Genomic DNA, 12,081 nt, shown 5'->3' on the forward strand with positions numbered 1-12,081 from the left:
GTTTTTAAAAATTCAACATTTAATTTCAACATCTTCAACATGGACTACTAGCATACTAATGTGATTAGAATAATAATAATAAATGTGGGACACGATGTTTTTTTGTGATGGTCTTCATTCAAAATCCAGCACGTTCCATCAGCCTTCAGCTGCTTACGAACAATACATAATAATGCCTATAAAGAAGGAAGGCTTTAAATTAAACTAATTCAATTTTTATTTCTGCAGCAACCATGCATCAAGGAGGCAGCCTACGATGCAATATAGAACTGCAGCTTTTAGGGTCATTACAAGCCTTGACAAAATGTACTGGGGAAGGTGCAGATTCTTGGAAAGACCAGTTGTTACTGACACTAATTACACTGAATATCAAGTTAGAAACACAGACCCACAGGAAGACTGTCGAATAAAATATTTGAATTTAGTAGTATTCTCTACTCGCTTTTCAAATCAGCAAGTAGTTAATCAAAACATATTTTTGATCCTATTAATGCCTGTTAGAAAAAGACAGCAGCTTGAAGGTCATGTTGGTCAATATATTAACCTTAAGCTGTTCTCATCAGACTTTCAGTCTTTAATAGTATTTGATCCAAAAGTCTACTCATTTCTGACTTGTCAAAATAGTTTTTAAATCCAAAATCATATCCATCAATACTTGCTATTGTCAACATACCAGCAGAAATATTTAGTCCTGACTTAGTTTGCACATTCTTGTTCTGTATAATTCTTGCCAAATATTCTTAATTCTCTTCTATCACAGACTGAGCCACAAGTATGCACAACAACAGGAACAGTTACTTGTATTCTGGTAGGCAGTTGAGGCCCTAGACAGGCAACTGGAGCCAAACTGTGAGAGGCTCCGTGTGCAGGGGAATAAAACCCTGCAACATCTCTATACAGCTCTGTACAGTGTCTACACAACAGTTTTATTTATCAATAATGCATTCTAACAGAAGAAACTGAGTGTGGTTGTATCAACTCACATAAATCAGAATTCAACTGTGACAATGTGTCAGGAAGGTTTCTCATTTTCTAGTAAGGATTTTAGAGCAGAGCTTCTAGTAACAAATATCAGAAAGAGTGATCTGGTTTTGAGAGCAGAACTTCTGCTTCCTCCAGCTAAGATATAGGTAAAAACTTAAAAAATCTATTTCTAACAAAGCAAAATTGTATCAGTAACAACCTGCAAACATGTAGAAAAGAAAGCACAGTAGTAGACATTTACTTCACATCAAACATATTTCAGAAAAAAACACAAGTCTGCAAAAACCAGTATTTTAACACCAACTTTTTAGCATTGCTGTCATAGTGCCATATTAATAACTGATATGTTAGCATGGTTGCATGTGATCAGAATATAAATAGTAATCTCTATAAGGGATAAACTGCAATGCTTCCTGCAGGTGAAGTGACACCAAATTGAATTTACCCTCATTAATAAATTAAGTGAATGTCACCAATCACAGTATTGGGGGAGCAGGGTAAGAAAGCGCTCTTGCTCCTCTCAGTAACAGCCTCTTTGACTGCTGAACAAGAGGAGAAAGTAAAAGCGGCACAGAAACATAACAAAGCAAGGTGTCAGCGCGGCTAGCTGATGGAGCAGCTCGCTGGTGTTAAGCTGACAAATATGGCTGAGTAACTTGAGATGTTTCAGACCCATAACCCAGAGGATGTCCACCACACCCCCTCTACTGGAAGACTATTGCCATCAGTCCCTTGAGTTCAATGAAGTCTGTCCGCAATCTTATTTACATATCCTCTTGAATTAATGCTGTGCCATGTGAGGAAATGATGAGGAAAAGGTAATTACATTTTAATGAGACTACTTGGGTTTAAAAGCATTAAAGCATCTAGGAATGCGTACAAAAGGAAATGATGGCAGTAAGCAGACTTGCACTGAATCTTGTGTGTTCATGAGCAAATACAACACTGCTTACCAAGGCAGCTTCTAGCCAACAAAAACACAATGACTTCAAGCTATATTTCCGTGCCTGCAGACTCCAAGATATAATTTCTATTGCAGTAGTAAAACAGCAGGAACTGATTTAGTAAAACAATTTTTGAAGAGACATTTTTGATTTGGATGACCACTGTTGACTAAAATCTATTTTTTTACCATTTCTTGGTGTGTAATCAAGATGTAACAAAATCAGTGATGTGTTGTCATCATTTTCCACCCCTTAGGACCAGTTCGGAGTCTCTGCATTAACACATCCTGAACGAATGCTTAAATTAAAATGCTTAGTAAGTGGTGGCTTTTGAAATGAGAAATTTTGATATTGGCATAAAGGCACAACTGCTTTTATTCATAAGTAACACCTATTTTTTCACACCTACAGAGACAAAAGATTTGCTAGGTGACTTGTCCCTCATGCAAATATGGAAAAATAACACCAATCAGCTTACAAATAGTAACTAAGCCAGAAAGTAGCACAGAAGGATCTTCCACAAGCCAAGGGACATTTTGCGGTATGTTACTGTATTTCTTCCTTTAAACTTTTACTAAAGCACAGAGCTCTGCAAACAGGCTCTATTATCTTGAAACTCCCAGGAAGAAGTTTGCAGGCACAAATATTTTTCCCTGCAATGTACTGCGATTTCTCCCCCCACTCAGAAGATGTCATTCAAAACAAGTTGTTTTCAGACTTGAAAAGGAACCCTTTGTTACATGTAAGAGATAAAACTACACAAAAATAGACCAGCACAATCGGATGCCCGACACTGTTTACACTGTCGGGTTTTCCACCGGCACGCTCTCAGCTCTCAATCCACTTTTCTTTTGGTCCTCTCTCTGTAGCTGCTTTTTGCCTGGATGGCCATCATTCACACTTGTTCCCTACCAGATTTCCTAGGAGGATGCATGCTAATCATCAAAATGTCTGAAGGAAGTTAAAATTTTCTGACTACTCATCTCAGTAGCCCCTGCATAACCAGATAAGCAGCAGTAACTATTTTACAGCTCCTCCAAGAGCACAAGTACAAAAGGGGGCAGTTATTAAGAGAAGCTTTTTGTCTTGCTCTCTTGCATAACTGATGAAAAGCTTTCTGCCTACTCGTGGATGCCGAAGCAAAACATTAAGACTCAGACACGCTTCAGATGTCTGACACATCAGACATGCATTTACATACTGGCTTTGCATTTTTAAGTGTTTACTTTGGGACTGCTAAATTTTTAAGACATAACCTTAGAAGAAAATACAATCAATTAAATCCACATCATTTCAAGACTCCTTTACTACTATTTTACAGGATTTCACTGTGTGTCTTGACTCCACATGGGGCCTTGTTTTATAGAGAAGCTGACATTGTATTTATGCCACATACTGAAGTCAATAAAATCTAACAATACACGTTTGCAATTATTCCCACTCTTCCCACACTCCACCTTCTAAGTCCTATTCTGCTGGCACAATACGCTAAGCATATGGTTATCAAATGTTGCTTAACCTATGTGCTGGAAAAGTCAAGACACAATAAAAGGATTGATGCCCAGAACCTCAGCTGGGGTAAATTAGCACAGCAGCGTGGAACTGATGTTACTAAATTGATCTACGTAAGCTGCCTAACCAGTCCCTGCTGAAAGCTTTTATATGTTCTATTACTGAACCTCATCTAGCCAGTTCACAACACAAGACATCCAGGGAAACTTAGATACTGTATGACTATATGAATACAGAGTCATTTGTATCTATTACTGAAGATGAAAAAAGCTGCTTGAAAGCATTATTTTTCGTCTGAATTCCCCACTTTAATTCTGAAGTTCATCAGTACAAAAAGCCTTCCAACCCACTCTAATCTGTTGTAAACAAATGCAAGATGCAGCCATTCACTTATACTTATCAGGCTGTATTTGGAGAATTTAATAATTTTTTTTTCATCCATTGCTGCTTTATTGAACAATTGTACTGGGAATAATGAATTGTAATAATGTATGTACATTATAACTAATCAAAAGCTACAGAGTCATGTCAGTGACCCCACTAGTCTGAACTTTTCAGACTTTTACAGGATTAAGCAAGCATTCCTACAACTGGTGGAGGCAGGAATTAAACTAAAATTACCTAACTTGCTGAATCCATATATTAGCCACAAGGAATGGTTCATTCATCTCAAATCTGCATGGACAAGAACTGTAGCAGTAGTAGGACATGGAGCTCCCCATACTGACACTGTAAATATTTCATTGGGCTGTGATGCTGAGGTTACATTTTCAGACATCACAAAAGCCTGCCTTTTGGAGCAACTGTTTAGAAAAACCCACAAGAGAGAGGTAAATTTGAGAGCTGGGTCCACGAACAACAGAAGAGCTGCCTGTAACAGTGACCAAACGTGTTCAAATTCAATACCTTTGGAGAAGAGAAAAGGCCAAAAAAGCCCATCACATAGCATTAAGTTTTAAAAAGGGAAACTACATAAAATGAGTAACTTAAAGAAAATTAACTGTGCAGCTAAAAAGGTAAATGCTTGCAGGTGGCATAGAAAAAAATACCATAATTAGAGGCTCAGAGTATATTTATATCACTAGAGAAGACTTTAAAAGAAACAAAAAAAGCTTTCAACAGTTGCAATAAGGAAAAGGATGGTATTAGAGGTAAAAGAAGTCATGTCTAAAGAAGGAAAACAGAAAACAAAAGAAAGGAAATTCTGGCAAATTAAATAGAAACCACAAATGTTGACCTCCTAACCATAGAGTGCAACCCGTTGCTTAAATCACCACTGATGCTAAAAAGTAAATTGAAATCCACTCTAGCTTATGTTAGTGTGCTGGACTGCAACTGCACAGCCTCTTGAGCAGCTATACATGCTTTCTCGCTGATCCTGTTGTGAATACAATGATTTATAAGAGTGGGTAGAAGGATCTTTAGCCACTTCATCTTAAATCAACCAGCTCAATCCAGTGTTGTACAAGTGAACACTTGCATGCTTTTCCCTAAAAATCTGCTGGTAACCTTTTTATCTGACACCTCATTTGGCAAACAACAACCCCTTGTCTGACCAGAACAGCTCCTTGAACCTGCACAACTGTCAGCAGAAGTTTCATAATGTTTATTCTTTCTATAGAGACACTTCATATTCTCATGTAATGATACTTCACGTGTGCCTGGCTGTATGCTTCTTCAGAACAGTGACCTCATCCACGTCTAGAAGGGTCTGTGTAATGCACCCGTGTCTAGTGAGCACTCCTCATAAAACACCTGTATCTCATCTTTATGGACTCCATATGGAGCACCTCTAACCCAGTGGGGATGGGAATGAAAGTGCCTCAGCTGATGGGAAGCGGTGGCAATGCTGCTGGGATCTAAAACAGACCTGCTCAGCAACCTGTGCATGGGGTTATTTCTAGGAATGCCAGTTTGACATTGAACAACACTATCAGCCATCAAAATGCTCTTAAATTCTAGTTCTTTGAAGTTAAATATCTTATTGTCAGCTGAGCTGTATGTGCCACTGGATCCAAAGTCTGTAAGTACAATGTCAAAAATTTACAATGAATCAATTAAATGTGTATTATGATAACCAGCACTCTGCAACTGTTTTTTTTTTTTAATGTGTTGTTTTATTTTTTGTTTTTTTGTTTGTTTGTTTTTAAAGTATGACCTGCTGAAGCAACAACGCAAGAAAACCCAAGACTGGCTTCTTCAGCATGTCTGTGTGATGGCAAGGCAAGCAATTTCTCTAGACTTGATTTCAAAACCAGCAAAAGACTTTTTGTTCAAATCCTCATGGGTAGTGGAAGATGCTTTAGAAATTAGTATTTCTGATTTGTACAGCTTTCCAAACTATTATTATTATCATTATTATTATTTTGTTTTACGAAATACTACCTGAAACACTTCCAGCTGTGCCTTGTACTTAGCTTTTTAATAGACATGGCTGATATTTTGGCTGCTAAGTCTTTACAGAGAGGAATACAGTCACTTCTACACATATTCCACAAAATACTTTACACAGTGGCTTGTGGAACAGATGCTCTTTTCCATCCTTGTTATATTTAGTGTCCACAAGACACTACCCTTTTCAGATTGCAAACAATTGCTTAAAAAAATGTATTTTAAAAAAAGATTCCTAACTGTTCTGAATGAAGAAATATGATGCCTGGCAAATCAGCACAGACATGTTGTTCCAAACAGAGCATGCAGTACTGGCAAATGCAAGTGTCAGACAAGGAAAGGGGAGTGAGTTTGAAAGCTGGAAGAATACAGTGGGGTGCTTACTGAAAAAAATAAAATAAAATATTGTGTAATGTATCAGGATATAGAGTGGCAGCTTATTTTTAAATGTGTAGGTGTTTTTTATACAGATGCATATAACCGTGGTATGATGGGTTGATGACAATAGGGCAGATGAGAATGAGGACAGAAAACTGCTGAGGGTGCAAAGGCACTACTGAGGTTTGCATGAGAAACTTTGTTTGGATGAAAGCAAAGATAGGCTTTAAGGAGCTACCAGTGTCTGCATCTTTTCATGCAATTCTTTACCATGCAACAACACACAATGGCTTATTAGATTTCTTTGGTTACATTTTATTAATTTGTTCAAAAGGAATAGAAAGAACTAGGTAAACAGCAAAAAGAGACACCCATACTTTGGCCTTCCATGTTTTATTTACCCAACATAGTCTGTTTATCTAAGCCTCTACTTTTCCTACAACTGGGAGACACACAGATAACATGAGAATAGGAGCAGCACATCTCTGTCGAGAAAACCAGACTATTCTAGATGAAGATTCATACAAACAGTACTGCGATTGCAACCAAGAATGGGGCACACAACATCCAAACTCAAACCACAACATCCATTCTTGAGTGATGAGTGAAACAATGAGAACAGAGAAGAAAGGATTGTACAAAAAAAAAAAAGTGCATTGAAAGCACAGTAGAACAACATTTTACTTTATTATCTACAGCTAAAATGATTTAATTTATTGCAAAGACTTAATGAGGAGAAAAGGGGACATCAAGTACCAGATTTTCAGACACACTATTAATGTGTAATTTCTCTGTATTGGACTGCATGTTTTTGCCTCACAACTAATCCTGTAGGTCACTGATCCTATTACTTTGTCAACTACCCACTGGGTACTTTGGGTTGCAACAGATACTGGGAGCTATGTGCTTGTACAATGCCTAGCATTAATGGAGACGCAGCATTAGTTCTTTTGTCACCAAGAAGTCTCAGTTAAAGTGTTAGAATATAAAATCTTAAAGAGTAAGGCTGTAAATTAGCCCTGGTTAAAGTCAGATCTTTGGAGGACATCTAAAATTCACATATATATATATATATTTTCACATATTACACAGTGACTGAAATGTTGATTTTCTATATATATGGACAATTTTCTACACGTGTATTCTTAGCATATCCTAACACTTTCTTAAGATATTCTGAAATAACTGATTGCATTTAAGATCAATTAAAATTTAAAATAATTGGTTTAAATTGAGAACACTGCCCAAATCTGTTAAAAAACACAGAACATATCCAAAGATAATTTTAAAAGAAACATATTAAAAGCTTTTACTATATCACAACTCATCTCCCCTCTAACTTCACAGCTTTATTACATCGTCAGTTAAATAACTCTAGAAACACAAATAGCTAGTAGAAATTCAACACTCAAGACCTTTAACCACATATCTGTTAGCCTTTCACAGATTTTATAGATTTTGTTTAATTTTGTTTTGAATAGACTGTAGATATTCACGGTTCACTTCAGACAATAACACTAACAACAGAGTGTGGTGATTTCAGCAGCAAAATATACTAGTTTTAAATACAGACTGTGGCTTCAACTAGTAACAAAACCTGAGCCACAGGCACTCAAGCGCTGAGTTTTTACGCCCTCCCTCTGCCCAAAGAAAAAGTTTACCTGTGTCATTGAATGTCAATAAAACCCTTTAGAATAATCAGAAGTCCAACGATCAGTCCTTATTATGACATCCCTTCTGCAAATGGCATGTTTTCTGTTCAGATAACAGTTAAGCAGTATTTTCTGGAGAGATACATATGTGATGATTCATCTGCGTCTGCCTGAACATGTATATACATCTAGTACTTGAATAAATAACATCTGTATTCTGTGCCCATGTCTGCAAAGCACCAAAACACTGTATGGACATGTATTCTTGTATCAACAGCAAAGAACAGAGTTTCTAAGGGCTCTGTGGTTGGTTCCACACATTCACACTGCTGAAACCATTCCAAGCCAACAACCAGTGGGAACACAAAGAAAAACCATTTATTCAGCAGTGGTTGTGGTTCTACAATATGTACTCATGCATATAGGTTCAGACAGTGGTCCTGCCTATTTCACTTGTTCTTTCTCAGTTATAGAGCAGACTGGATAAATGCAGAATAGTTTCAAGCTCCTTTCAGGTCCTTTGCTGGTGAGAGTGTCTATTATGCAGTCTGCACAGTGCCATGTGTTTTAACACGCTTATAACTACCTGCATCTAACCATTTCTGGTCCAAAAGCAGAAAATGCAAAATAAATCCATTTTGGAATGAAGTCACTGCTCTAAACCAGGTATTCCAGCTGCTCCAGACTCATCTCCCTTTCTTGATATTAAATGACTCTCCATTCAGAAATATGGCAAAACCCTCTCACGCTCTGACTTCATGCCTTGCTTGAGTAAAGCCTTTCACAGCTTTCAGATCCCTGCATAAAGCACAGGGATATAAAGAGTAAGATTACACGACTCGATTCAGAAACAGTCCTGTACACAGGGATATAGAGAACACCCATGTGCACAACCAATTTGCCACTACCTCTAAAATGTTAGTAAGTGCACAAAGAATTACAGATAGGACAAAAAAGGAGCACTTTACACTGAGAGAGGATTTTTTTAACCACGTAATGGAGCTGTTTCCAGTGTTGGGAGGCAATAACACTGAACAACTGTGGAGGTCTGCAGATGATACTGGAAAAGCTAGGGATGACCAAAAGCATTTGAGAAAATGAGTGAATTTTCAAAGAGATGCTGAAGAACTGTATGGGTCTCCAGCTTCCTTCTGGCTTTCAAACTTTAAGGTGACAGGTAATCTCTCCTTCCATTATCGTAGGTTGTAGTAGGGAGTTCTACCGGTTTGAGAAGTCTATTGGTGAAAAGGTCCCATGGGAAGGGACAAGAAAAAGAGTAATTAATATTCTTCACTAAGTGCATCAAGACACCACTTGCCCTACCTTATCCTGACCCACACTTCAAGGAAAAAGAAGAAATAATAGGCAGTAGATCAAGATTTTCATATACATAAAAGAAAGATACATTGATATCTCAGGCAGAATATCAACCTTTACATTAAAAACAAACAAACAAAGCAGCAACAAAAAAACATACCCAGAGAAACTACATAACCACATTGCTCTCCAATGAATGCTCAAATTCTAGGGCAGACACACAACATATATAAAACTTATGGCCTTCTTGAATGATGGCTACTGATAATAATATTGATGATACTTAAAATGGGATCAATAAAGCTATTGTTATTGTGATGAAATGAATTAAGGATTGCCCTTGTATGCCTGTGACTATGAAGTTTCCTCTGTAGTGTCACTAAACAGCCAAGTTTCTTCCAAAGAAAAGCATCTGAAGGCCGGAAGATTATGTCATGGTGATGCCTCAATTTTCATGATAGTATAAAAGATACAAAAAAAAAAAGCAAAAAAAAAAAAGCAAAAAAAAAGCAGGCACATGTCAAGTGATTCCAGCAGAGTGGGAAAAGAGGAGGAAAGCATGGATTCTGTGGGCTGACAAGTCAGCTTCTTCCCTCTGCGTCTGAATTTGATGTCCAGTTTTGTCAACAGGTCCTAGCATTACACCTTGGGTAAGTTTCTCACTGTAAACAAAATTGTATAAAGCAAATATACGGATGACATAAATTTTTAAGCAGATGGGAAGATTAATGCCAGTTGATTAAAATATTTTCAAGCAACAGATTTTTCTAAGCACTCTCCCTTCCATTCCCCTGACAAAATACCTTACCTATTCAAAACTGTTGTCTAATGAAGGTATAATCAATTTTTTAAATTTGGGGGAGTTGGTGCTCACTGAAAGTCTCAATCCTGCATGTTTACAATTACTGAGTTTCCTTTACATTAGATATCACCATATGATGATTGCTGACCACTAGCAGCAATGCAAAAGCTCATAATGCATTATTGGCTTTTTGAGAACGTACTTGAAATTTGCACCATTTCACCACTTCCTAATAATGAACTATTGATATGAATACAGCTAAAAAGAATGTAGCGAAGCACTTCCATACCAACCGAGAAAGGTTCTGTATATTTAAGTTAATGAGTTTAAATGCTAAACTCACATATAAGAAACAACCAATTATCCTGTCTGAAACACAGGCTTGTAAAACTCTCAGTTACTTGTAAAACGGTCTGCTACACACGAGTAAGATGTTGTTTAAATGACTTGTTTGACTAGATGCATTCACCATGAAATTGATTCTTTTAAAGCATTATTTTTAAACTTGATACAAGCTAACTGTGTGAACTGAAAAAGGGGAAAAATCTACCATTATAAAGCATATGTTTTAGTATGAGTTTACTACTTTATGAGGTTGAGTGTCACTTGAATGAGAAACTCATCAAGAACAAACAGTCATTTGTAGGGAGGTAATTGAAAGGTTTAATGCAATTAAACTATTCTGCCATTTCAATGCTAAGATGTATGGTACAGTATCTAGTGTTATCCCACAACAGATAGAACATCTTTCAGCTATAAGCACCAAAAATACATCTGAATTGCTATTTTTCTGAAAGTAGTACTATATTGTGGTTTTACAACTGGTTTTAGTATTACAATTCTGTTATGCCTTTTGGCAGCTGGTGGCATAAAAAGTGGATAACTAGCAACAGACCACTGAATATTCCTCAATCTCCAGCTCAGGCACTCAGCTGCTTAACTTTTCAGTGATCCAGACTTCAAAGAAAAAGAACTAACCACTGGAAGAAGGTCCTGGAGCTGAATATATATATATATATGTATATAAACACATATATATATTTATATGTATAAACAGACAAATAAAAAAACACTGCTAGCAATATGTTCTTCAATAACATTTTTTAGATCTGAATATTTAGCATGGCCATATAAATACAGACATAGCAAGCCAGGGTTACTGAACAGATTAGAGTTTGCAAAGTAGTGTCTTATGTTTGCTCCCATAACCAAAAAAGGTTACTATTGTTTTATTATGAATCAATGTGCCAATGGTATGTTGCTAATAGTTCACAGATGCTTGGTCACTTAAAACCAAAAAGGAAAGTCTACTTGGTACTAGTTAAAATTTGAAATCTTGCTAATGGAACATTTCCAATTGTCCTCTCAAAACAAGAAATGACCTTGTTATGAGATAAAACGGTAAGAATAGTTTTTTGAAAATCAGTACAACAAATGTAGTGTTTTATACACTGGCCCAGAAAAACTGGAAAAGATACTATGCTGCCTACTGAACAGCAGTTTTGGAGAAGAATCAAATTCTCAGACTGAATAAAGTATTTGCACATCATACAGCAGTTTACTCAATATCCAGCAAAGAGTGCCACCCGCCATGCTGTTTTATAAACCCAGTTGTAGACAGATTAATAGAAAGGACAGTGTCATCAACATGTCAGTCAGGCCACAAGCAGTGTGGAAGGAATTGGAGAGGTGAAATAAAGAGAGGTGTGAAGACATCAACCTCATAAAATGGCTTCAGATGGCTTACATGAAATAAGACATCCTGTTTCTATGGATGTCTGAAGCATCACAATAAAAATGATTTTATTAAAAGAAAAACAAACAAACAAACAAACCAATCCAACTGCTAGTGTATCAAATTGATATTTGCCAGCTAGAAATCTGCAAGTTGACTTGAGATGACAACAGTCAGAAAATCAAGGTGAAACAGGGACATTCATCTCAGGAAACAAAAAATGGCTCATTTGTTCCCTTGAAAAGAGTTATTATGCATTAACAGGCTATCAGTAAACATAAGGTATCAACTGTGTTTAGATTAAAGGCAAATGCAGGACAAACAAGTACAACTGGATCCTACCAAAAACTCCAGAGGTTAGGGGTC

The 12,081-nt window shown here is 36.8% G+C and overlaps 1 protein-coding gene across 10 annotated transcripts in view; it reads right to left on the reverse strand.

Moving 5' to 3' along the window:
- ARL15 (ADP ribosylation factor like GTPase 15) overlaps positions 1-12,081 on the reverse strand; it is a 216,914-nt gene that overhangs the window by 4,434 nt on the left and 200,399 nt on the right. The window lies entirely within an intron of this gene.

Source organism: Anser cygnoides, chromosome Z (genome assembly GCF_040182565.1).
Source record: "Anser cygnoides isolate HZ-2024a breed goose chromosome Z, Taihu_goose_T2T_genome, whole genome shotgun sequence".
NCBI classification, from domain to species: domain Eukaryota; kingdom Metazoa; phylum Chordata; class Aves; order Anseriformes; family Anatidae; genus Anser; species Anser cygnoides.